The sequence below is a fragment of the Melanerpes formicivorus genome, unplaced genomic scaffold, assembly GCF_026170545.1.
Source record: "Melanerpes formicivorus ecotype bairdi unplaced genomic scaffold, bMelFor1.0.p_v2 SCAF_25, whole genome shotgun sequence".
In the NCBI taxonomy this organism is placed as follows: Eukaryota; Metazoa; Chordata; class Aves; order Piciformes; family Picidae; genus Melanerpes; species Melanerpes formicivorus.
In genome coordinates this window covers 7,607,385-7,633,004 of record NW_027142377.1, presented here as the reverse complement: position 1 = coordinate 7,633,004, position 25,620 = coordinate 7,607,385, and the positions used below count along the sequence as shown (strand labels likewise).

General features: G+C 42.4%; 1 protein-coding gene across 2 annotated transcripts in view; it reads left to right on the top strand.

Annotated features, from left to right (window-relative positions):
* Positions 1-25,620, top strand: part of PLCB1 (phospholipase C beta 1) — a 368,463-nt gene that overhangs the window by 53,422 nt on the left and 289,421 nt on the right. The gene's annotated exons all lie outside the window — the stretch shown is intronic.

Sequence of the window (25,620 nt, the reverse complement as noted above, 5' to 3'; positions counted from 1 at the left end):
AGTGTCTTTGCTTGATTTTTACAAGGCAGTGACTGTACACTGCCTACTTGTGGCAGAAAGGAACTTTCTATGGCAGAGAAGACGTAGTGTGTAGGTGTAAAGCTGCCAGCACTGCAGACAGTAAATGACTTGGGAAGTGATGCTGATGGTGTGGGTGGTGAAGGTATGTCTGCAGCACCATTTGGCTATGCAAGGAATGGGTATGGGTGAAAGCTGTAGGTTGGGTTAGGATGTGTTTGATTTTTATGAAATTCTTATTTCGCTCTTTAGCACTTTCTTGTCTGAAATATCCTTTTTCCTTCCACTCCCTTTAAAGGGAACAAGGGAAAGAGAAACCATTTCTCCATAAAATAACATTTTCCATCCAGAAGAAAATGTGGTTAGTTCTTTCTCTGACTTGCTGTTTACTTTTTAAAGACAATAAATGGGGGAATTTGGTTTGGCAGGTGCAAAACACAGATTATGGTTTTCAGATGGGTACTGGCAGGTTATTGTTCGGTGGCAGTCTTGACAATAAATACCTGAAATATATAAATAATCTGTTTAAGACCAAAAAAGCACCAAAGTTTTATGCTCTGGACTTTGTTTGGTTTCCAAAAGCCTTTTGTAGAGGAGGTGCTCTTGTCCAGGGTATGCTGGTTTAGGCTGCTGAGAGATGAGGATTGTTGGGAGGGAAAGGCTGGGGCTGATTTCCCAGAAATACATTTGGGGTTTCCTGGATGTATTTTGTTGCCCAGTGGGATTATTTAGAGCTTATCATTATTTTCCTTTTTACATTCAATGGTGATTTATTTACATTCTACTACTTTCTGTTCAAGATCTGTGGAAAATTTTCAAGGTACAGCCTAAAAGTACCACATGTGCTCTTGGTATTAGAGTTGAATTTCACATGGATGTTTGCTCAATATAGAGTAAGTAAAAGCACTCAGAGCTCACCATAGTAATTCTCTTGTGTTGCCTATAAATCTAGATATGAACAAGACAATTGAATGCCTTCAATATATGGCATAGGGTGAGGGTGTTTTCTCAGCCCCCTCCAAATCTTCTCTGCTGCTGGGAGGGAAGAGTAAAGTGAGTCTAAGAAATAGGTCCAGATCTGTGGGGCTGGCCATTGATTTTTCTGCTTTTGTTTGCTAGCAGGAAAAAACATGGTTCCTTCTTTATTTTACCCACTATGAATTACTGTAAAATTATTTTATTGTGCTGCTCATTCGTGGTTGGTTTTAAAGAACAGGTTTGTGAGTATATCTGAAGAGCTGACACAGGGATGCTCTGGCTGGTTCTCATGTGTTGGACAAGTCCTGCTGATGTGATGTCCTCCAGGGATCAGTATTGGGCCAAATCCTGTTTAATATCTTTATTGATGATCTGGATGAGGAGATAGAGTCCACCATTAGTAAGCCTGCAGACAATAGCAAGTTTGGGGCAGGTGTCAATCTATTAGAAGGTAGAAGAGCTCTGCAGATGGACCTTGATAGGCTGGATAGATGGGTGGTGTCCAACAGGATGGCATTCAACAAGTCCAAGTGCTGGGTTCTGCACTTTGACCACAACAACCCCATGCAGTGCTACAGGCTGGGGTTGGACTGGCTGGAGAGCAGCCAGGCAGGCAGAAAGGGACCTTGGGTACTGGTTGACATCTGGCTGAATATGAGCCAGCAGTGTGCCCAGGTGGCCAAGAAGACCAATGGCATCCTGGCCTGTATCAGAAATAGTGTGGCCAGCAGGAGCAGGGAAGTCTTTCTGCCCCTGTACTCAGCACTGTTTAGGCCACACCTTGAGTTCTGTGTCCAGTTCTGGGCTCCTTAATTTAAGAAGGACATTGAGATACCTGGATGTGTGCAGAGAAGGGCAGCAAGGCTAGTGAGAGGTCTTGAGCACAAGCCCTATGAGAAGAGGTTGAGGGACCTGGGGTTGTTTATCGTGGAGAAGAGGAGGCTCAGGGGTGACCTCATTGCTCCCTACCATTACTGGAAAGGAGGTTGTAGCCAGGTGGGGGTTGGTCTCTTCTCCCAGGCAACCATTGACAGGACCAGAGAACACAGTCTCAAGCTATGCTAGGGGAAGTTTAGGCTCGAGGTGAGGAGAAAGTTCTTCACAGAAGAAGTGATTTGCCATTGGAATGGGCTGCCCAGGGAGGTTGTAGAGTCGCTGTCCCTGGAGTGTTCAAAAAAAGATTGGATGTAGCACTTGAAGCCATGGTTCAGTTGTCAGATGGTGTTAGGTAATAGGTTGGCCTTGATGATCGCTGAGGTCTTTTCCAGCCTGGTTGATTCTGTGATTTCTGTGAAAAGACTGAAGTTAGCCGACAGGTGAATCACATTTCTCATATTTTCAGGCAAAGTCACATCTGTTTTGTATATGAAACAGTTTGTTGAAGCTGTTTTATGCAACTAACGTTTTGAAAAACACTCTGATCAAAGAGGACTTTGGGATTTGTTGATTAGTGGAAGTAGTTCCAAAAGGATGGGAAGAGGTGGAGACAGAGTGAAACTGGTAGTTGCAGTGATAATGGGGGATTCCTGGTGAATATGATGTGAGGAGGCCTGAACATTCTGTGTTCTTAAAACCAGGAATTTCATGGGTGATTTTAGATTGCTCTGGGAATTCAAGCTCTTTTCAGTTAACTCAGATACTGCAAACCACCATTTGCCAATAAGTCATCTCATTGAATGCAACATGTATTTCCTTAAGATTTTAAGTACCTGATCAAAGTACTGTTACGTCAAGTGTGTTCTCCATTTCTCCATGCGTTTTACACTAATCTATTCAAAAGCAGAGAGACTGGAACTGAGATCATCTTTAAATAAGCGACAGTCATGAACTTCCATGCAGCCAGTGCCTGTCAAAAAATCCATTTGCTTATTCTGAACTGCGGAATTTCAGATTGCAGTACTTCTGCCTATTTTTAATTCTTCTTATCATTTTTTAGGTGTTTATTTGCTTTATATATATATATATTTGATTGTTGCCTTTCTTCAAAAAAATGTTATAGTGCATTTGAAAGGCAAAGGGAATATGAGCAATGAAATTGCTGGAGTGTTTGGAGCTTCTATTAACATGCTCCATCCCACAGATGAGAGCATGTCTTCAGCTTCTTGAGTTCAAGTTTTGTCTGGGCATGAGGCCAAGGACTGCAAATTTATGTCCAAATCTTATATCTGATCCTATGTTAAACACATCCAGATGGTAGATGATATTCTAATGTTAACAATCTGCTTCCCCTCCCTCTGCTGCCTTTCTAAGAAGTTGCTGACAAGTCTTTCTGACAGTCTTTTTAAAGTAAATGAGATCAAGTATATGGAAGGTCTTTTATAGCAATAACACTTGAGAAAGATTAGACTTAGCAGTAGTGCTGCAGAATGCACACTTGCTTGTGTTATCCCTGCAAGAAAGTTGCAGCATGTGCTGGTCTGTGCTCTAAATTCCAGGCACCTGAACTGAAGGATCAGGGATCTGCAAGCCCTACCTGCTGTGAGCATTTCCTTTTCCCTGGTTGTGATTTGAATGCAGAAGAATCCTCAAGGCATTTATGTACTGTTTAAAAGTATTCATTTTACAATGGCACTTGCATACCATGGGCTCTGACTTGAAATTTACAGGTAGTGATGCCTGAAAGTCTGTAAAGGATGTTCAGTGCTGTTGGACTGTTTCCAGAAATGACTCTGACTAGGTCAAGGGTTTCCATCCAACCAGAGAAACAAACATTGCTGACAGGACAGAGCAGAGCTCAGAAGCTCTTTTAGATACACGCTGATTTGGCAGGACTAGCTGACCACTTCCAGGTATGCAGCAGCTCCTGAGCAGTTGCCATAACAGATGCATTACTTAGAATGTGCCTTTAGAATCTAAGTGCAGGTCTTTTCACAAACAGACACACAAGTACTTTGAACTTGAGTGTATCTGCATATGTAAAGAAGCATCACCCTGTAGGCTTTTATTGTCCATACACTGCACAGGGCAGTAAAGGTGCCATATTAGCAGGAATCAGACATGTTAACAGGTGAGTTGTAGGTTTCAGCACTGTGGCTGTTACTTTGCAGCTAGAGTAGACTGTGTCCAGACCGACTTGAGGAGGACTTTGAAAGGCCTGCTATTAGGACAACAAAGAGTTAAAATACTATATGTTTTCTGGAAATAGGCTATATACAATTATTTCTATCAAACTTGAACACCGGTGAGTCATTTCTCTGACTCAGGCACTCAAACCAAAGGAATATGAGTTTATTCATTTCTGTCCTCTCAGGGTGAAATAGCTTTGTTCTGTCAACTAATAGCAACTTTTCAGTTTAGAGCTAATTAATACTGATTTAGTTCCAACCTGGCTCTGCAGTTCCCCTATAAAGCTGGAAAACACTGCAGAACTCTAGAAGAGTGTATTTTCATGATGGGGGTTGCAGACAACATATAACACATTAACTTTAATAATCACTGAGGAGCAACTCACTGCTGCCAGTCTGCAGAGCCATATGCAATGGTTCCTAAGAAGGTATCTGCACTTTTGCATATCCCTGTCTGCTCTTCAGATGAATTTGTATTACTGCAATCATCTGTCTGATTGTCTTTCCTTCACCTTTAAACCATTTATTCAGTGGGTTTTGCATTACTCTGTGTCCCTGAACAAAGATAAAGACAAATTCAGTGGAGTTACAGCAGCGTGGCAAGTGAAACAAGCTGCACGTACTTTGTGGACGGCTGATAATTTATTTGCCTTTGTGGTCATAGGAGGGAATAGGTCAGGGAAGGGCCAGAAAAGACAATTAAAAAACAAAATTAAAATAGCATTTTTATCTGCTTCTTTTTTTCAGAGTACATCTGTGCTCTGTCTCCTGCTGTGAATGATTTACTGATTTTGCTGCATGCAAACGTTGAACTAAAATTCCTGTAATCCTTTATTAGTTGGAAGGAAGTCTGTTTTGTGGCTAAAAGCCTGAACTGGAAATTAGGAGACTTGGACTTGTTTTCCATGCTAGATAGATGTCCTGGGTAAACAAGGAAGGTTCACTTAACCTTGTTTTGCTTCAGGTCTTGATCTCCAGTGTGGGGATTAATAGTACTTCCTTTCTCCCTTCCTTAATGTCTTGTCTCCATTTTACTGCTTTGAGATAGCAGTATTAGATTGATGTAATCTGGGTCTCATACTGACCCTGTAGTCATAACAAAAAGGCTTCTGTCCAAAAAGCAGAGAAGCCACTGACTTTCTGGGAGAGCAAGATCTGTTAAAAAGTTCATAAAACCCAACTTTTCAGTGTTTCGTAAGATGTGGGAGTACCGTGTGCCCAAGTAAAGCTTCTCATTTGAGTATGCCAGAAAGCATCTTCTAGCTTGTTTATGGCTTCAGCTTCATCAGCTGGTGGCCAGTTGTAGTGAATGCTGGTCTGAGCTGCTGACAAACTTTTCCTTGTCTTTGGTTTGTTTGCTTGATGCTACTTGTGCAGCTTTGTGTGTCTGTTGGAAATGGTGGCCATTTGAATTTAGCCAATGGAGTTTTCTGGCAGGTTCTTCATTGGTTTTGCTACTTTTGTTGATATGGTTGAAAATATGTTTTGATTTTTTTAAATTATTGTATGAAAATAGGAAATAATTGTCCTTCAGTTGTTGCTGAAAGAAAGTTAAAGCAGCAGCAAACCAATCTGCAAATGCTGCTGTGCTCTGAGCGGTGCCCACACAGAGCTCTGGCTTGTAGGGCCCTCTGACAGGGACTGGCACTCACATCATGGATGAAAGTTTTGTCAAACACTAGTCCTCCTTCATTTAATGCAACAGCTACACTGCCTTTAGTCTAACACTCAGCACAACCAAGGAACCATGATATCGAAATACAGTATGGTTAATTGTAGCCTCTTCAAGTAATAATGTAGCCAGGGTCTACTGATAAAACACAGAATGGGGGTCATAAAAACTGGTCTAATAAAGACAAGTGAATTTAAGGTATGATACTGTGACCAGCTAAAAAGTGATTTGGATGCTTTGGATGCTTTTGATCTGCCAAACTTTTGAGAAAAACCTTTGAAAGTTTTAAGGATCTAACATGACTAATGCGGGGCTGATTTGGGCTGCACTGGGTCATGGAGAGCTATGCTAGGAAGAAAATGAAGGGCTTGAGTAGCCACTGGTGCAAGTTCCTTAGCAAATACTGGCAGCTGACAAAGCAACATACCTGGGAATATGCAGAGCAAATCAGTTGTGTGTTTTGGCATCCTGTATGGAGAGCAGCATTGCACCAAGCCCACACAGGTGGCCTCTGCAGCATGCAAATTTACATTAAGCTTTCACAGCAAGGTGTGACCATGGCTGGAGTCTGCATAGTGATGCAAATGGCCAAACCAGTTTTTATTATGGTACATTAACTCATTGTTAGTTAATAGTGACATTCTAGCCTGGCTCTGTGTCTATACTGCAGCTTCAAAGCTTCCTCATACTGCACTTCTCTATATGGAGCTTTCTTGCCTGCAGAGTAAGGTGTTAACATTAGACAAGCTTTGCCAGAGACTACTGTCCCTTTGTCAAAAGTCACAGTATGAAAATGAACAGTCCTGCCTGGTTTAATATATGTGAAAAGTGTGTCTGCCTCTGATGGATCTGCCTGCAGCTCTTCTAACAAGAATATGGAGCCTCCAGAGGAAGCTGATGAGTACCCATTTACACTAGCAGGTAATAATAGGGTTTGCTGTCAACTACCCAGGCTGAGTTAGCAGTGACTGCCTGCAAGCAAAAAGCTCAGTGATTCACTGTTCATCTCCTGAGCCTTCAGATTCCCTCAAAATGTTCCTTAAAGGTTGGCTGAAATAACTATTCATAATTATCTCAGGATCTTTCTTTCCTCTTGAAGCTTTTTTAACTATGCAAACACACCAATAGCATTGCATCTTCAGAGTATTATCCCTTTTATTACAGGAAAAAAAGTGAATGCAAAGGTTTTGATACTCTAAGCATTGTTTTTTGTCTGTACAGTGTGTGGTTTTTTTATATCCTTCTGCTGAAACTTAGAGGAATCTGCCCTGAGTTTAATTTTGCTTCAAGTTCTGAGTGTGAGGTGAAACTAATATTAAATAGAATCAATGTGTGTTCCTGTCTGACCTACAAATTAGTTGTGACCGTTTGAGGCGGTGCCTTTAACGAAGGCACCTGAACTCACTGTGAAATACTCCTTCCCTTTCATATTACTTCAGGGTCATTGTAACCATGTGCATTAGAGTGCTGTGAGTGAGCCCACCTGGGGGAGAGGGATTAGGTGCCAATAGCAAATACCATATTGTAACTGGAAGCTAAACTCTGAGCAGGTTGATTCAAGGACAGGGAGGCACTACCAGAAATACTTGCTTCTCATAGCATGCAGACAGTGCTGATTAACTGGGACATTTGTCAGCCAACGGAATCCATCTGATCCTGACTTGGCGCACTTACCTCTTTCTTTGGACTCTGATGAAGTGCTGGCATAATACTTCAAAAATACTTTTAAAACTGTGATCAGCAAGATTGAGAAAAAGATGTCTGCCCCTAGCATTTCTTGTCCCCTTGTGTCCTTTTGCCTGTCACAAGCAATCACTACACTACAGTGATGAAGTCAGGACTGAAGATGTTGAAAGGCCTGCTGTACCAATAGTCAAGGAGTAGAGAATGAATAACGTGTATCCTGCCAGGTCACTGTTACTGCCATCTCTTGGCTCAAGTGAACTCTTTGTCTAGATGTCTTGCACCCCGAGAGAGGTATTTTCACAGTATCACAGTATAACTAAGGTTGGAAGAGACCTCGAGGATCATCGAGTCCAACCTATCAACACAGACCCCATGACTAGACCATGGCACCAAGTGCCACGTCCAGTCTCCTCTTGAACGCCTTCAGGGACGGTGACTCCACCACCTCCCTGGGCAGCACATTCCAATGACTAACAACTCTCTCTGTGAAGAACTTTTTCCTCACCTCAAGTCTAAACCTCCCCTGGCGCAGCTTGAGACTGTGTCCCCTTGTTCTGGTGCTGGTTGCCTGGGAGAAGAGACCAACCCCTTCCCGGCAGAGTAAGGTGTTAACATTGGTTAACATGGTTCAGAAATTGAAGCATAACTTTTTCCTCCCCCACCCTTTTTTAGCTTAGTCTCTCTTTTTAATTTTGCCTTTTTATGCTACCTGAATTTCTGCCAAAGCATTTGTTATTAATTTTGTAGAGTGTACACAACCTTGAGAGGTGATACTTTGTTACAGATCTGCAAAATTGCTTTCTCTCCATGTGCTAACAGATCTTGCTGTTTACTTCAGGCTAGGACAGACACTGGATTTGCTGAAAAATATGCATCAGGTTATGTTTATTTATGAGTTTTGTTGATGTATAATTGTGCCAAGTCAATACCATAGTTTCTCCATTGTCCATCAATTTGTGTTTAAAAACATTTGGATCAGACACTGGTGGAAACTGGCCAGTGAAGTTGGTAACTGTTCCACACGGTCAGACTGCCATTGACTGTTAACAGAGGCATGAAGTTACATGTTGTTACAGAATAGGCTTGGGCAGACTAGCTGCTTCTAGAAGTCATGAAAGAGCACTGAGATGTAGAACAGAGAAAGCAGCAGCCAATGTGTTGTAAAGTCATCATACTCCTGGAAGTTTGGGAGTAGTAAATGTGGTAGTAATGCAGGCGCCTCCAGGCTTGCTGTTTGGTGTTCATTAAACCTCATACTCAGGTAGTCCATGTGGTTTTTCCAGAGAGGACGTTTGTGCTGTGGGCTGGTGGGGTTTGGTATGGGGGTTTTTTGGTTGGTTTGTTGGTTTTTTCTTTCTCAGAACTGTTCTTATCAAGCTGAAGGGAGCTCCCTTCTCTCTGGGAGGTCCTCACTTGCTCCTGCTGCAATTCCCTGACTTGGATATGCCTCTAGGCACCCTCCTTTGGACTGGAAAGTGCTGCTTGTCATAATTGGTTTTCTTTGTGGCTGAATGGGACATTCTGACAGTGCAGCTTGCAGTTTTTGAAGGGAAGGAGGTTTGGGAGGCCAGAGAGCCACCTCTGCTTTCCCGGGCAGCTTTTCACTCTTGTGTTCTGCTGCTCTGTTGCAACCTCCTGACAACTTTGAAATTAATCAGATAGTACCACAATCTAATGATTTATGGGTAAAGCCATATAACAGTAATTGTCTGACCATCAGTGTAGTCACATCTGCTTTCATCTCGTGTCCTTCTGTCAATAGCCTTGACACAGGCAAGTAGTTCTTCCACCAGTTGCACAGGGATGAAATAAGTCTCTGGTTTGGCTGTGATGTGTGGCAAGCCCCCAGTACTGTTAATGGAAGCTGACAGTCTAACATCCCACTCCATCTGCTCCCTATTTATCCTTTGAGATTTATTGTCTCTTGAGAAGGTAAAGACTTGTGAAACAGAATGATGAGTTACAGTAGGGGAAGTGTAGCCTATCTTCCCTTATGTAGTTCCAAAGCCAGAAGAAAAGCATTTTTACCTGAAAGCAAAGCTCTTTTACAAGGTCTGCTAGAGGTGGACAGTAGCCTGTCCCTCACTCAGGGTTCATGGTTGTAGTTTGGATAGTGCTTGGCTTCAGGAGCAGAGGCTTTCAGGTCTCTTGTGTTTCTACACCCTGAACTTGAGAATTTAATTCATGTACAGCCATAAGAGATGAGCAAAGTATCCTGTCTGGACCCAGAATGCCAGATGTTCTGGGGGAGACACCTAAGACAAATTGCTTTCTCTAGGAATGGTTGAGCCTTGTGGGTACTAAGCAACATTACATCATCATGCTCCTTTGTCATTGAGAAGCCATTGCCAGTATTTGAGGTAGTAGGAAAACCCTGCCAAAGTTACAGTCAGGAGACAGCAGTGAGCTCCTCTGTACTTGGAGTTCCCAGGCTGGGGACTTCATGACAGGAAAGTCAATGGAACCTCAACAACAGGATGGGTTCCTCAGCAAGCAAAGCAGCTGTGACTGGGAAAGGTAGAAGCAGCAGAGGCTGCTTCAGGCTCTGGAGCTGTTTGTGGGCTGAGTGTCTCCCAGAATTACATGCTCTTGACAGGTTTTATGGGAAAAGCTCCCTGTTTTTTTCCTTTTGCCCTGCTACTTGGCAGGATTTAAAGAAGAAAGAGAAAAGGAGGACACCATTCACAGAAAGGGAGGTTTTCAAATTCACCTAGGGAGCAGCCCATGAAAATGCCTAAATTCTCTGAATTTCAGATCTCGGGTCTCCTAAACTGTATGTGTGCACTTTGGGATTTCTCCCTCACACCCTCTTTTGTGGGTAATTCTTAAAAGTTGCACTGGGCACCCTCTGTGCAGTGTACTGCAGCTGCAGGGTTTCTGGGTGTTTGCTGCAAAGAAGACCTTGGCAAGTGCGCCAGAGGCACAGTGTTTGCTTCCTTCTGTAGAGCCTGATAGTGGGACAGAGCTGCTGTCCAGTGTGGCTGCAGGTTGCATGGAATGCTTATTTAGTTTTGAATAGCATGGCCTCATAAACTCAGGCAGGTTTTTATTTTTTGGTACTAATGAACTTGAGTGCCTTGATTCTGGGTACTCAAGATGAAAAGGGCCACAAGGATGATCAGAGGGCTGGAGCACCTCTCCTAGGAGGACAGACTGAAGGAGTTGGGGCTGTTCAGTCTGCAGAAGAGAAGGCTCCAAGGTGACCTCATTGTGGCCTTCCAGTATCTGAAGGGGGCCTACAGGAAGGCTGGGGAGGGACTGCTCAGGATCTCAGGTAGTGATAGGACTAGGGGGAATGGAATGAAGCTGGAGGTGGGGAGATTCAGGCTAGATGTGAGGAGGAGGTTCTTCACCATGAGAGTGGTGAAACCCTGGAATGTGTTGTCCAGGGAGGTGGTCGAGGCCCTGTCCCTGGGGGTGTTTAAGAGCAGGCTGGCTGAGGCTCTGTCCAGCCTGATCTAGTGTGGGGTGTCCCTGCCCATGGCAGGGGGGTTGGAACTAGATGATCCTTGTGGTCCCTTCCAACCCTGAATGAAACTATGAAACTATGAAATACTATGGGGCAAGACCTTTCTTGGGACTTTGGTGTTAAGACAAAGGAAAAGAAAAATATCTAGTGTTTTATTTGGCTCTCACTTCGGCAGACTAAAATATTGCCCGTGCCTTTTGGAACTTGAAGGTGGTAAATGTCTACAGTGGGACTTCAAATATGTATGTAGCATCTAATCAGAAAACAGAGGTTTTAAATCCAGGGAAAGCTCAGTCAGTTTAAAATCCTTAGCACCTTGCTGGTAAAGAAGTGAAATAGTTATGAGGGGTATTGTGGCTAGTCTTCCTGGTATTTTTGGCATGCATGTTCTTTAGCAGTTGACAAGTTACAAGATAATCAGACATTACCAATTAAATAAGAATAGGCAAGCTTGCTTGATGCAGGAGCTGTCACAGACCAGTTAGGTCTGAGGGAATTGGTACTGTTTCCTATCATACAAGTCACACTGTGTAGTCAGGCTCTGACACATGTCCTGCAGTCCAGCTTTTGTGGTTGAAGAGCTCACTCCTGGCAGAACAGACTGAAAGGTAGCTGTAGGTCAGTCTGGCTCGATAGCTAAAATTGATCTTGTTTGAGGCCCTGGGTTGTGCTTTGTGTGCTTGCTCCTCTCCCCAGCATCCTGTTGTCTTCCCACAGGGCAGACATCCACAGAGAGTGAGATCTGCCATATCCATCTCAAGTTTCACTGGCAGAACACCTGGCAGAGCCTTTCCCTGCCTCTTCAGCATATGTTGCCTCTATACTTCCTCTTTATTTTCCTCTCTATTTTATTTACTGCTTTCCCATTCTGAGCTGAGAGCAATGAACGTTTGCTTTGCAATGCAGTGAGTGACCAGAAGTGATACAAGCAGCAGAGGAGTAGTGATCCCTGAAGTCTTCGGTTAGATGTCACAGGGACCTGTGGGAGATAGAAGCAGATGTTTGTACCTGCATGGAGCTAGAGAGGAACACTGTCCTGCTCTCTGCCCAGCTCACTGGGGAAGCAAAGTCATTTGCAGTTTGAATACTAAGGTTCCTACTGGCATCTGATTTGGAACAAGTGGTTTGTCTATTGCTACTGAAGTTCAGAAGTGCAGTAGGAGAAAACACAGGATCTGTTTTGTTTCTTTGGAAAACAGGAGGAAAAGAAAACAATAGATATCTGTTGTTTTGCATTGAAAAGTGTAAAATCACCATCTGTAGGAAGTAAGTAGGACTGGCTGTCGAAAAGAAGTGATAAGGCTGAATCTGATGCCTTTATTTCCCCAGACGGCAGGTCATGCCACTGCCCTTTTTGTTACCTGGCCAAGCAAGTGATAACGTGGTAGCTAATGATGAAGCAACACATTTCTGTCCCAACTTTTAAATACCATACTGCAGTATTGATGTGAGCTGCCCTGTGCAATGCAGTCTAAGTAATCCTGCTGACAGCTGTTTTTCTCAGCCCTTGATTTGCTGCCCATCTGGTGACTGCCGATTTGCCCTTGCTGCCACACTGGCATTTCTCCGTTCCCATGGCACTGTTTTGCATATGGAAGCAGTGTTGGAGTGTGTGCTGAGTGTGTTTTTACTGTTAATTGTTCTCATTGGGGAAAGAGATATCAGGTCAACTGGTTAAATGAAGTTTGCCAGAAATGAGGTATGAATCAGGAGACCGATGCCAGAGGCTGGAAACTTGCTGTGGTATTTAAAATAACAAAAAAGTGACAGTAGTTTTGTCTTACTGCAAGTTTTGCTTTGCTCTTTCCTACGGTCTAGAGATTAATCTGTAAGTTTAGAGTAATATTAGCAAGAATCTTTAAGACTTAAAAAATGAAATTACTATTTAAAAAGTAGATTATTTTTTTTTCTCCCCAGTAGTTTAGAATAGATTAGAATAGAATAGAATAAACCAGGTTGGAAGAGACCTTCAAGATCATCACATCCAACACCACCTAAACAACTAACCCATGGCACCAAGCACCCCATCAAGTCTCCTCCTGAACACCTCCAATGATGGTGACTCCACCTCTCTGGGCAGCCCATTCCAATGGGCAATCACTCCCTCTGTATAGAACTTCTTCCTAACATCCAGCCTAAACCTTCCCTGGCACAGCCTGAGACTGTGTCCTCTTGTTCTGGTGCTGGCTGTCTGGGTGAAGAGACCAACCTCTGCCTGTCTACAGCCTCCTTTAAGGTAGTTGTAGAGAGCAATAATGTCACCCCTGAGTCTCCTCCTCTCCAGGCAAAGCAACCTCAGCTCCCTCAGCCTCTCCTCATAGGGCTTGTGTTCCAAACCCCTCACCAACTTTGTTGCTCTTCTCTGGACTCGTTCCAGCAAGTCAACCTCCTTCCTAAACTGAGGGGCCCAGAACTGGACACAGTACTCGAGGTGTGGCCTAACCAGTGCAGTGTACAGGGGCAGAATGACCTCCCTGCTCCTACTGGCCTAAGTTTTAATATCAGGAATCTATTTGATGGCACAGTGCTGAAACTGTCATCTCTGATGCTTTGATGAGAACAGCTGCTGGGCTGGTGAGCACATGCAGCATATGCGGAGATTAAAACTTCCCAAATGGAGAACAGCATTTGCAATAGTGGCTCACTTGGTAGCGCAGAGGACCCTTAATGGGAAGGTTGTGAGTTCAAGCCTGCAGTGGGCAGCAGTGTCCTACCTACTCTCTAGTCATGAGGTCTGTGGTGACAGGTTGGACTCGATGATCTTTGAGGTCTCTTCCAACCTTGGTGATACTGAATACTGAATACAATAGATGCTTTGTGGCTTCTAACTGTACCCCAGATGTTTCCTGTAGCGAATGGTGCCTGACTCCTTAGGTGTCTATACAAAGTCTTTCATCTGCACTTGCCAATTAAAAAAAAAAAAGCAACACACAAACACACAAAACTAACCCAAAACATTGGACATTACTTAGAAGATTCTTCAGTCAGTAAGTTGAAGTTACTTTGAGAATCTCTCAGGTTTCTTATGCAAAGAATTGAAGCAGGTGGTAGCCTCTGTCATTGTACACCCTGACATTGTTCTCCCTGACTTTCCTCCCCTGGGCTAAAGGGCTCTTTCTTGGGACAACTGTAGTTGGCAAAGCCTCCAGTGCAACCTGTACCTGTCAGGTCAGGCAAAGTAGAGACACAGATGTGCTACCATGGGTTTTAGGGGGCCTGGAGAAGAACTCTTTAGATTATCAGAGAAACTTTTAAGTAATGTCCTCATCTCCAATCAAAAGTACAAATTTTGCATTAAAATGTACTTTAAAAAAAAGAAGAAGAAGAAAGGTACTTGAAATGCCTCGTTCTTCCTGTGAGATCACCCTATAGATATAGTCCACTTAACTGCAATGTGCGTAATTGAGAGCCACTTTTACTGGGACACCTCCCAGGGAACCATCTTAGCCTAATGATTATCAATGCCAATGTTTGTTGCCTAATCAGGTCAGTGCCATAAATCTCGCTTAACAAGACTGCATTCTGAGAGTATCAAGTGATTAACCAGTGTTTAAACAGGTAAATAAGTGCAGGATGCTGTATTTAAACCCAAGGAAAACCAAAATAAAATGGAAAGCAATAAGTGTGAATCTCAAAATAGTAAGTGTTACCCTTGTGCTTTCCTTTCATTACTATGGGGCTTTCTCTCAGCAGTCTCAAATCTCACGTGGAATTTGTTGTCTTTCCTCACAGGGTGAATGGTCTTGTGAAGAAAAGCCAGTTTGATGCTTAGGGAATTAGCACTACTCCTGGCTGCTCTTGTTAGGTTTGCCTCTCATGTAGGACTTCCCAAGGATCTTTAAATACTCCAGGAATTTGCATATATTCTGAGATGATTACCTTACAGTTTTTTAGGGGATGTGTATGTGATTAGTGATCGTTGTTACAGCATAGCTGTAAAACAGGGAGATAGAGATACTGTTGGGATATCTGAATCCTGCTGCTATTGGTTGAGGATTCTTTGGATAATGTGGAAAGCCATTAGTATGTAGGGCTGGTGTGATATGATATGGTCTGTATATTCTGCTGTTGCCTCCTTGTCCTGAGTACAAAACAGCAGTTGGTCTCCACCTTTGCCCTCCTCTACAAACTACAAGCTGGCCTGAGGAGAGCCTCCTTTGTCATGTGGTACTGCTTACCCCTTAATGGGAATGGGGTAAGTAATTGTGTGGGATTCTGCTATAGAAGTTGTGCTCTCCATTTTTCATCCGATTATGTGCCTTATAATCCCTCCTGATTTGTAACAAAATACCATTGTGACATTTTGTGAATATGCTATACTGAATAAAATTTGGAAGAGAGACTTAATCAGCTCTCTGTGTAAAGATTACAAGCAGGAAGTATGTATTTTCTAACAGAAAATGGCTATTTAATATCTGATAGAAATTCTGTGGCATCAAACTGTAACCTTAGGAGCAGGGGGGAACTTCATAGCAGCCCTGGGGGCAATTATCTTATCCTCTGATGTCACATGAAATGCATACAAATCTCTATGTGCATCTAAGATTATTACCCATGGCTGCCTTTCTTCATCTTAGTCTTCTAAGAAACAAGCCCCTCTTTTCTAAGTGTTTTTCTGTCCCTGGTTGCTGTAACATTTGTTTGCAGACTTCTAGGTTTTCACAGCTGTTTACCTAGCAACCATGCCGACTTCAAGTAGTCATTTTGTGTTCGTTCAACTGCAATATAGAAAGAATCTTTGGAATTATGGGGAGAAGTTTCACCACTGCTTTAGAGTGAAAGGTGTGTATTTTATTTTTATTTTGACATGAAGTTAGGTCCTGCTGCAAAACATCTGCAGTGTAAAGAAGTACCAACTTTCCTGCTTTGATGCAATTCCTGCTATTTATTAGTCAGTGGCTCTAGCTCTGTCTGGCCCTTTTGTGAAAGACTTTTACCTCTGAGTCTGATTTTACTTTCTTTGGTCTTCAATAATGTAGTGACTTCAAAGATCTGAGAAAATGTCTATCTTTTTCTCCAGAACAATTCTTATGCATCACATCTCTCCACGGTGGTAGAGCTGAATTTCACACAAATGTCGTTTGGAATTTGATGTAAGGTTTGTCAAGCTTTTTCCCCCCCCATTACACTGTTACTCATATTGATGTTTATAAAACCAAGCCAAACAGCACCTTTCCCACCCACATCCCTCCTTCTTTCACACACTAATTTAATGCATCATTAGAAGGTTTAAATATAAATATATCTGTATTTTGGTACATGGCAAGCTTGGTGTCGGAAGATATTTTGGAACTCATATAGGAAGCATGTCTGGAATTATAGCAACTACTCTGTTTTTTGCTGTGCTTACCTAGCCTTGTCGTACACAGCCACCAGATGCAAAGGGACAGGTTGTGATAAATCTTTAATAAGAGCCTTACTTAATATTGCAGAACTAAAAACTTGTGTAGGAATAACAGAGATGTCACATTCACAGCACCGAGGTATGTTCCTGATCGGAGTAAATTTCCATTCTGGCACAAAAATGAAAATTCGGTCATTTAAAGTATTGCTCTTGTATAGTATTGGGTTATGCAGTGTCTTGGGATATGTATTTTAAATGTTGTATTATTTGTATTTTATTTCTAGTTACAAAGTCCCAAACAAGCACATAATTTAGTTCTGAGTCTGGGAGGAAAACAAACAAACAAAACCCCACAAAAAACAGCTCTTAAATGACAAAGTGAGATCTGATACAGAAGAAAGTATTATTTTTATAGTGTAAAAGCATATCTGAAGGATAGTGCAAATTAGTGTCTGTCCTACCATAAGTTTAGCAAAGACAGAAAATGAGTGTTTATCTCCTGACCCTTAGTGTGGTGTGGTAATTATAAACCTAGCTTTCCTTTTCAATAGGAGGGCAGTGGGAGTTAAGGATGCAAGTGCTGCAGAAGATGTTCTCTTGTGTGAGCCTGGCACTGCAGCCAGCAAGTTACTGTTCAGCAGCTTTATCTGCAGAAGAGGAGACCATCCAAATTCATCTTCGGGTTTTCATGCAGTTATCACGTGCATGGGGGCCAGCTGCCATGGGTCACAAGCCAAGCAGACTCCTTACCTAGACACTCTGTCTTTCCTGTTGACAGAAGTCCCACTAAGGTGGGCATGCTTTCCTCTTTGTGCCACAGCTCAAGAGGCCTCAGCCTCCCTGGGAGTGTAGGAAGAATCTTTGTGAAACTTGGCAGTCCTGTATTTTTTGTGTTCTCTCTTCTCAGTACAGTAGTTTCTCCATTCCTTCTGCTGTCACCTAGGTCTGCTCTAACAGAAAGTCATTCACAGCCTGCTCCAGTGTAATAATGTTATTATTTATGCATCATATCAAAACACATCTTTTCCTATTTACACCTGCAGTCTTTGCCTGTAGGAGGAACAGACTGGGTTAAACTAGCCACATACATTGGCTATGAGCTGATCACTGAGAGGCCATATTATGAGGCAAGTGAGGATGTGAGAAAGGCAACAGAAATCTCTGATCTCTGCTGTGTTTTGTGCAGAAGCCACAAAAGAACTTCTTAAAATATGCAAAAAGGTCAGATAATGAAAGGATTTCACTACCTGGGCACCAAAGGCTGTATTCTGTTCAAAAGGAAATAAATAGAGAGGTATGTGTGTGTAGCTAGCTTTGGCAGGCTTCCAATCTTGGAACATTTGTGAACTGGTGAGCAGTGCTTGTGATATGGAGAATAATGACCAAGGATGTGAGACTAGGAGTAGAGCTGTTAAGGAGTTAACAGAAAAGTTTAACTGAGTGGATGTTGAATATACCTGAAACCTGAGGTGAAATCAGCAAACTCATGAGAGATGCAGAGCAGTGAGAGAAACATTAGCAGCAGATTGTTCTACATAGAGTAGCTTGCAGCCAGATGTTGAATTCTTGGGAAAATTGGCTTATTTCTTTTTCCCAAATGAGAACTAACAGAGTTTTCAAAACTTAGTCCCAGTGGCGAATGTTGAATGCTTTGGAAGTGCTGCCCATGAATGGGATCAAAATCCTGCAGTTTATTCCAAGTCTGAATTCTTTCCATGGCAGCGGCCATCCTTTGGGGGTATAGCTGGCCTCTAATCACGCTGGTGCAGCTGTCTTTCTGTATTAGTGGCTGTCTTCCTTTGTAACTTACTTTAAGGGCTTTATTGGATTGTTGGTTGGTTCCCATCCTAGAGAACTGATGCTTTTCAGTTAATCCAAAGATTAAAACCGATTTTTGCCTGGCCTGTCCCATATACTATCATTGACAGGAAAGACAGCAACTTTCTGCTTAGAGCAGGAGAAAGGCGATTGAAGAGGAAGTCCCATTAAACCAAAGAAAGCAAGAACATATCCTCTGGCCTCAAACCTTGCTGCTTTACAGAGATGTATGTTTTGGGACTATGTGGATAAGAAAGGAAGGATATTTTCTGAATAAACAAAAGAAATCAGAAATGCAAAGATAAACAGAAGAAATAAATAATAGGTGCAATTAATGTGTAGAAGAAACAAATCATTGGAACAGGAGGCTAGAACTGCTTGCTGAAAGCAAATGCAGAATGAGAGGAGAAGATAACTCTTCCTTCCTTCCAGTTTGAGGTACCAGCCAGTCTGTCAGCTGCCTTTCAGAAAACCTGGAAGGATTTTGGCACCCCAAAATAAGTCTGGATTTCCAGTACTACTCTTCCCTGCATTGCAGGTTTGCCTCCATGACGGCTTCCCTGGCTGGCCTACCAGGTGTGCCTGGACATGAAATGACTTCAAACCAAGAGCTCTCCTCATCTATAGCAGCACTAGGCTACTGTTTGTGTCACATCAGGCAAGAGAAGGTGGGATTTACAAGCTGTACCTGTTGGTAGGCCAAACCAGCACGAAAATCAACATTTTCAGAAGCCCTCACTCTGCTAAGGAGTGGGCCTTTTGACAATAATCTTTAAGTTGAGACATGTGCTGTTTGGATAGTAGCTGGTCAGGATCTAGTTGAATTTGTGTATTTGAAGACTGGTCTGGGCAGGTTATAGGCTCATGGAAATCTTGTCGCATTGACAATACTCAGTAATGCTTATGGAAACTGATATTAGTTACATACTCCATGTTCTGAGCCTTATGTTTACTTACTGGGCTTTTATCTGTAACATATTTAAAAGTATTTCAAGTGCTTTTGTGCCATTAATAAAATGGAGACCAACCTTCATTGGATTATTGATTTGGTCAACACAAATAAAATGGCAGCTGGCAGTGTAAATTTGGAGTGGTACATGGCCAGGAAACTGGGTTATTCTTTCCTGAAAGGTTTGCTGAGCCAAATGTTTGGTTCAGGCTTTTGGATTCAAACCTTTTCTTCTGTGTGGTTTTTTTTTTTTCAAGAAGAGAAAATTGTTGACTTGCACTTGTGAGTTTAACTGCCTTTGATGGAAGAGTTATAGCGCTATTTTCTTGTCAAGATGCCTTATTTATATATGCTTTGCATACCAAAAGCTAAGTAAATCAACTGGAGATGGACTGAATGCCTCAAGAGTAGCAGTATCACGCAGGAGGGAAGGCTGATGGGAGAACAGAGCCAAATACCTGGTCTTCCTGCTGATAGTGCACATTTGCAGGGAATGTAGAATATGGTGGGAGAAAATGATTAGGGCTAAAAAGGGAAAATAGCTTTCTGGGCTACAAGTGAGACTTGTGAGGAGAAGACAGTAGGAGAAAGGCTCACTGCTGAAGCTGATGGCCAGAATCCACATTTGTAAGGCACAGACTCATCTTCACTGTGTTTTAGTGCAGAGTAGAGAAGATCTGAACACCTTGTTAGATACAACTATGTAGATGGAAGGGAAGGAATTCTCTTTCAGAGAGTGAACTGCAACTAGAACTTGGTTGTCTTTTTGGTAGATCCTTCATGGTCTGCCTTCCAGAGAGCCTTTTCATACTTCTCATAACATGTATGGCTTATTCTTTGTCATGGAAACCCAGAATTGGGAGTCTGATGTCACCATCTCTGTTCTTTCTGTATTTTGTTTCCTACTTTTTCAGATCTGTTTCCATCCAGTCTGTCACCAGATACTTCTTATTAAAATAATTCTTTGTGAAGTGACAGGCACATGAAGACCTGAAAAAGAAAGCAAGTTTAGGATGGCTGAAGGTGCTGATAAAAGGCAATCAGGTGGAGAGAGCAAAGCTTGAGGCATCAGATGTGATCTGTCTAGCATGTGCTTAATTAGCATGCGCCTTCAGGCATGCAGCTGGGCAAGAGCTGGAAAGTTCACTGAGCAAGTTCACTTGGTTCCTTTGCACTGCTTTTTGCACACAGTAGGGAAAGGGGAAAAAAAAATATTCCCTAGGATCAGCAATAGGACCCTGAAAGGTGATGCAGAAAACAAAAAGGCTCAACTGAAGTAGTGAGCAGATAGTAAGGTAATTAGAGCTGTGAAAAGTTGACAAAGCACTAGACCAGGATGAATTGTGTCCCTAAATGCTACAGGATATGGGTGAGGAACTACAGCAGTGTCCCTGAAAGAATTGTGTCACGCAGCTTTCATTACTGTAACAGGAGTTGCATGTATACCACAGGAAAAGTTTCTGCCCCTTTGAAGTGCAAGGCTTCCAAAAGTCTGGGAGGAAGATTGGTATAATGCACATAGTTTGCAAGGAAAACAAGAGGGAGTAAAAATAACATAAGATGCCTTTGTGAACAATGAGGAAAGCTAGAGAGGGACGAAGTTGCTCAAAGTTGGTGACAAGATTTATATGCCTGGAGTGGTACAGCTGCCGTTGAAGTAGCTCAAAATCAACAGTTAAGTAAAAAATATTTTCATTCAAAATCTATATCCAGATGGCAGCTCTTCAATTAGCATCACTGTGGTTTGCATTCTTGAGAGTCTCTCTTGCAGTGTGTTGCATGGAACATTTCATTTGTCATTGGAATGTGCTGCCCAGGGAGGTGGTGGAGTCACTGTCCCTGGAGGTGTTCAAGAGGGGATTTGGACGTGGCACTTGGTGCCATGGTCTAGTCATGAGGTCTGTGGTGACAGGTTGGACTCGATGATCTTTGAGGTCTCTTCCAACCTTGGTGATACTGATCTACTGATAGCCAAAGACTGCACTGACCAGGCACTGCTGTGGTACAAATAATGACAATCTTCTCCATCCTACCCAGCTTTTCCTGACATACTTCGGTCTGATGCAGCCTTCCCTTCCTGCCCATCACCTTGCCATTATTTAGTATAAAAACAACAACCAAAAACTATAAAAGAGGCTTGAAAAAATTCATCTGCAGAGACGCAGCACGTGCTGCCCTTAAACAAGGGTAACACAAGAACCCAAAAATCTTTTCTTGGAGTCAGAATCCATACTCCATTTTTTTCTTCCCTGAAAATAATTTATGTAGTTGTTACTACATCAGTTGCAGAACTTAAATAGGGTAAAGTGAGTAAATGAGTGCTTGTAACTAATCAGATTGTGTCTGTTTGGAAAACATGAGGCAATTTTCTTGGACTTTAAAAAAATGCTCTATTTTCCTTACATTCAGAATATGAACACTGCATGCTATTTCTAAGTCAGTATCTTCTGAGATTTTTCAGATCATGTTTAAGAATGTGATTGATTTAGTGTGAAGATAACCCTAAAGAAAAAGTAGAGTAAGGATAGTATGTTGATATTGCCTACTGACCAGATAGAAATGCCCTCATAGATGTGTGTTCTTTTCTTCTGGCCTGATAGGACTAATATGTGGTGTGGTAAAGTTGCCCATAGTCTCTTCTGAAAATAACAGATACCTTCTGTGAGGTAGAATGTGTGAAAGTGTTTGAGTGTTAGGAAAGTTTGATTCAGCCTCACTAAGATGAATGGAAAGACTCCCATTGATTTCAGTGGAGTTGAATCAGGCTTATATCCTTACTTCAATAGAAAACATTATCCACATGATTCTCCTTAACTTTGCAAAACAGACAGTAAGATATGACTCCAGATTTCTTGAGACATACTATGATGGTGATAACAACTGCCCTGTAGAACAGACAAACGTACCTTGTGTTTAAAAGAGGATCATTTACTGCCTGAATGTTGCCATTTATTTTCCCCTCATTACACCTGATTGCTGCTTGGGCCTGTTTCGTGTAGCAAAGACATCTTTGCAGCATCTGCTCTGGAGCACCCACATAAAGATAGGGACTGTGAGGTGTCAAGGCAGGTGTTGTTTTGGGGGTCAAAGGAGCTCCCTGCCAAAGGGCTGTGCTGCTTTGGGTTCTGGGAAAAGACAAGTGAGTTGCTTGTTGGAATTTATTTTTAACAGCTTATCAGAGAAGTGAGCAATGTGCACTTTTGGGAAGGCTGCTGTAATACTCCATTGTGGGGTTTGTTTAGCAGTAGGAAACTTCATTTCCTTACACTTTTTTTTTTTTCTTTTCTTTTTTTAACCTTGAAAACTCATTTACAAATTGTGGCTCTCAACAGGAAGGCAAAATGCCAGGTCATAATTGACTAACACACAAGAAATAAAATCTGGTCAGGCAATATGAAGACCCCAGTCCTCTGGAAATCAGTGGTGCGATTCTCTTCACGCCAGAGGTGCTCTTCTTTTCACCTTTGGTTTCACCTGTCCATTCAGATATCCATGGATCCTGTGAAGGTATAGCCTAAGCCTCATCATATTTGGTATTTTGTTTCAAGTCCTGATTTCTGCAGTCCTATAATTATGTAAGAGTATATTTTTATATTTGACCTTATTGCTGCCTACAACTACCTGAAGAGGGGTTGTAAACAGGCAGAGGTTGGTCTCTTCTCCCAGGCAGCCAGCACCAGAACAAGAGGACACAGTCTCAGGCTGCGCCAAGGGAGGTTCAGGCTGGAGGTCAGGAGGAAGTTTTACACAGAGAGAATGATTGCCCACTGGAATGGTCTACCTGGGAAGGTGGTGGAGTCAGCATCACTGGAGGTGTTCAGGAGGAGACTTGACAGGGTGCTTGGTTGCATGGTTTAGTTGGTTGGTGTTGGATGATAGGTTGGATGCAATGATCTTGAAGGTCTCTTCCAACCTGGTTTATTCTATTCTATAGGCTTGCTTAAAGATTTTCTTGGACCACTGGACACTACTATAAAATACAGGATGTCATGTAGATGAAGCCCTGGGTGTATGTTTTCTGGGTGGTGTGGGAGAGTATCCAGAACATGATTTTTTGCAGCTAATTTCAGTGGCATCCTGGAAAGTTTAGATGATGTGGCTTGGCAAATTTAACTACTGAGTTGCAAATCAAACAGGATTAAATGCCTTTGAAGATGACAGAATCAAACAGCACCATAGGTCTGATGACTTAAGGTTTTGCAGTCCCACTCAAAAGCCCCACTGTTTTGGCTGTTTTTCTTTTTTCCTTTGCTGATGGATCTCTGAAGCATCACAGGATTGTTCAATTTATTTCTGCAAGGGAGGAGATCTGCTGTGGGTTGTATGTCCCTGTTTATTATTTTGAAGTGGTTGCCAAATGTTCTCTTCAAAGTTGATGTATTTTAAGGAATCTCATGCTTGTTTGGGTTGTAAATGTTGTTTTTTCTCTGGTGCTTTTGTTTGTTTAGGTTTTGGTCCTCTGGTGTGTGTGTGTGAGGAGGAGTGGGTTTGGAGGAGTGGAAGTGGGTTATTTATTTTTCTTCCTTACCACAAAAAGAAATAACTTCCTCTTCTCCCTTGTGGATAAATAACAAGCTATCAAAGGCTAGGAGAAGTTCAAACAAACCAGAAGTATTTTTTCATACAGGTTTTGAAATATGTAATTTAAAATTAACCCATGGTCAATGTTGGTTTGCGTGGTCATGGGAGGACAAACAGAAGTCAAGTACAGCCGTGTGCTGGCTTTTGCTGCACATTGCTGAGGATGCTGCAAAACAGCAATTGGAAGGAATTGAGCTGCTTTAGAGGAGAAGAAAGGAGAAAACAGGGTCAATTATGTTCTTGCAAAGTGTTTGGTCCATGTTAAAAAATGTCTCCCTAAGATCTTAATTTACAATAGAAATCAGCTTTTTCCTTGTCCATCCTCCTCTCCAATTGAATGTTTTGAAATTAAGGTGATTTCTTCTTGCTCCAACTTCCCCAGAATGATACAGAAAAGGCAGGAGAAGGCAGGTATGGGAGATTGCGCCGGGGGAGGTTTAGACTCGAGGTGAGGGGAAAATTCTTCACCAAGAGAGTCATTTGTCATTGGAATGTGCTGCCCGGGGAGGTGGTGGAGTCACCGTCCCTGGAGGTGTTCAAGAGGGGATTGGACGTGGCACTTGGTGCCATGGTCTAGTCATGGGGTCTGTGCTTATAGGTTGGACTTGATGATCCTCGGGGTCTCTTCCAACCTTAATTGTACTGTGATACTACTGTAGTAGCCTTGTACAAAGATTTATTTGCGTGCCTTAATGTGTAATGACATTATAGATAAACCTGAGCTATTTCATTATGTTCAAAGTGAACATCCTGAGGCTGAAATTACTGTAAGTTTGGGTTTGCATGAGAGAGGGAGATTTTGTGTGTGTGTGTGTGTGTGTTTTGGAAGGATCACTTGTGAAATCCTGCCTTGTGCACATGAATCCAGCACAAGCTCTGTGCAGCCAAAATTGCTGGCAGGGAATGTTATTATGGTGTATCAGGCGACATGAATGGTTGCCAGCAAATGTGTTTGGCTGCTGCAGCTACTTAAAAGTGAAATTGAACCTCAGAACATCACTACTCAAATGGAAATTCTACAGCTGCTTAAGGGTCCCCTTTATGAAAAAAAAAACCCAAACAACAAACAACCCAAACCATCCCACAATGCTGCAAAGCTTCCCAAAGTCAGCAGAGATAAAGCTTTTTTTACTGAGGACAAAAGATCTCTCACCCCCATTTAGACATTGTAGGGGATTGCTCCTGGAGTAGGGACAGTCCATGAGTAACCTGGACAGGGTGAGGGGTGAAGAGTGGATATGCTCTGCCCTGCTCAAACATCAGCCTTAGTGGGGATCATACCACTCTCCTTGGATCTGACCTTTTAAGCATGGGAATTCCCAGCAATGGGATCATTAGAAGGAAAGGAAACTACAGAAAGACAGTGGAAGATAAATGGAATCAGGAACTCCAGATTGCAAGCTGTAATGTTGTGCGCTCCCACACTCCCTCAGCACAGCTATTGCATTCTGTGGGTCACCAGGCTGCTAATTTCAACAAATGCATGTCTCTGATATTCCCATGTAACATTTGGAGGGGTTTTAGACCCTATCCTTATATGGACTGGCATAGCATCTGGTATTGAAGCATGTAAATACATGCTTATATTATGCTTATGGTTAGTGCTGACTTGTAACAGTTTTAATGTTTGTTAAGAAAAGAATGGCACTGAAAGTGAAATTTTTATTCTGTTGTGGAGCAGATTTGAACAAATGTGTCAAGTAGCAGAAATAAAGATTTGGTCTTTAAATTCCCCTTTTTTTCTAGCCTACTGTGTGCTTAGGGCTTTGTGCTGTGTTAGCAATGTGCTGAGGGGAAGGCGTCTGTTAGCTGTGGCAATTAGCTACAGTAATAGCTTCTGGCTTTCTCCTTAAGGAGAGTACTGGCTGAAAGTGTGGGCTGAACAGCTTTGGAAGTTCAAACTCAAGAGAATGGTAGTGGGAATTAACACTCTTCTCATTGCCATTTTTGCACAGTGAAAAAGCTTCTGGGTGGTCACTGCATGTGACCGATGCCCTTAACTTTGCACCAGTAGGGGTTGGCCCATGAGTGATGCCTCCA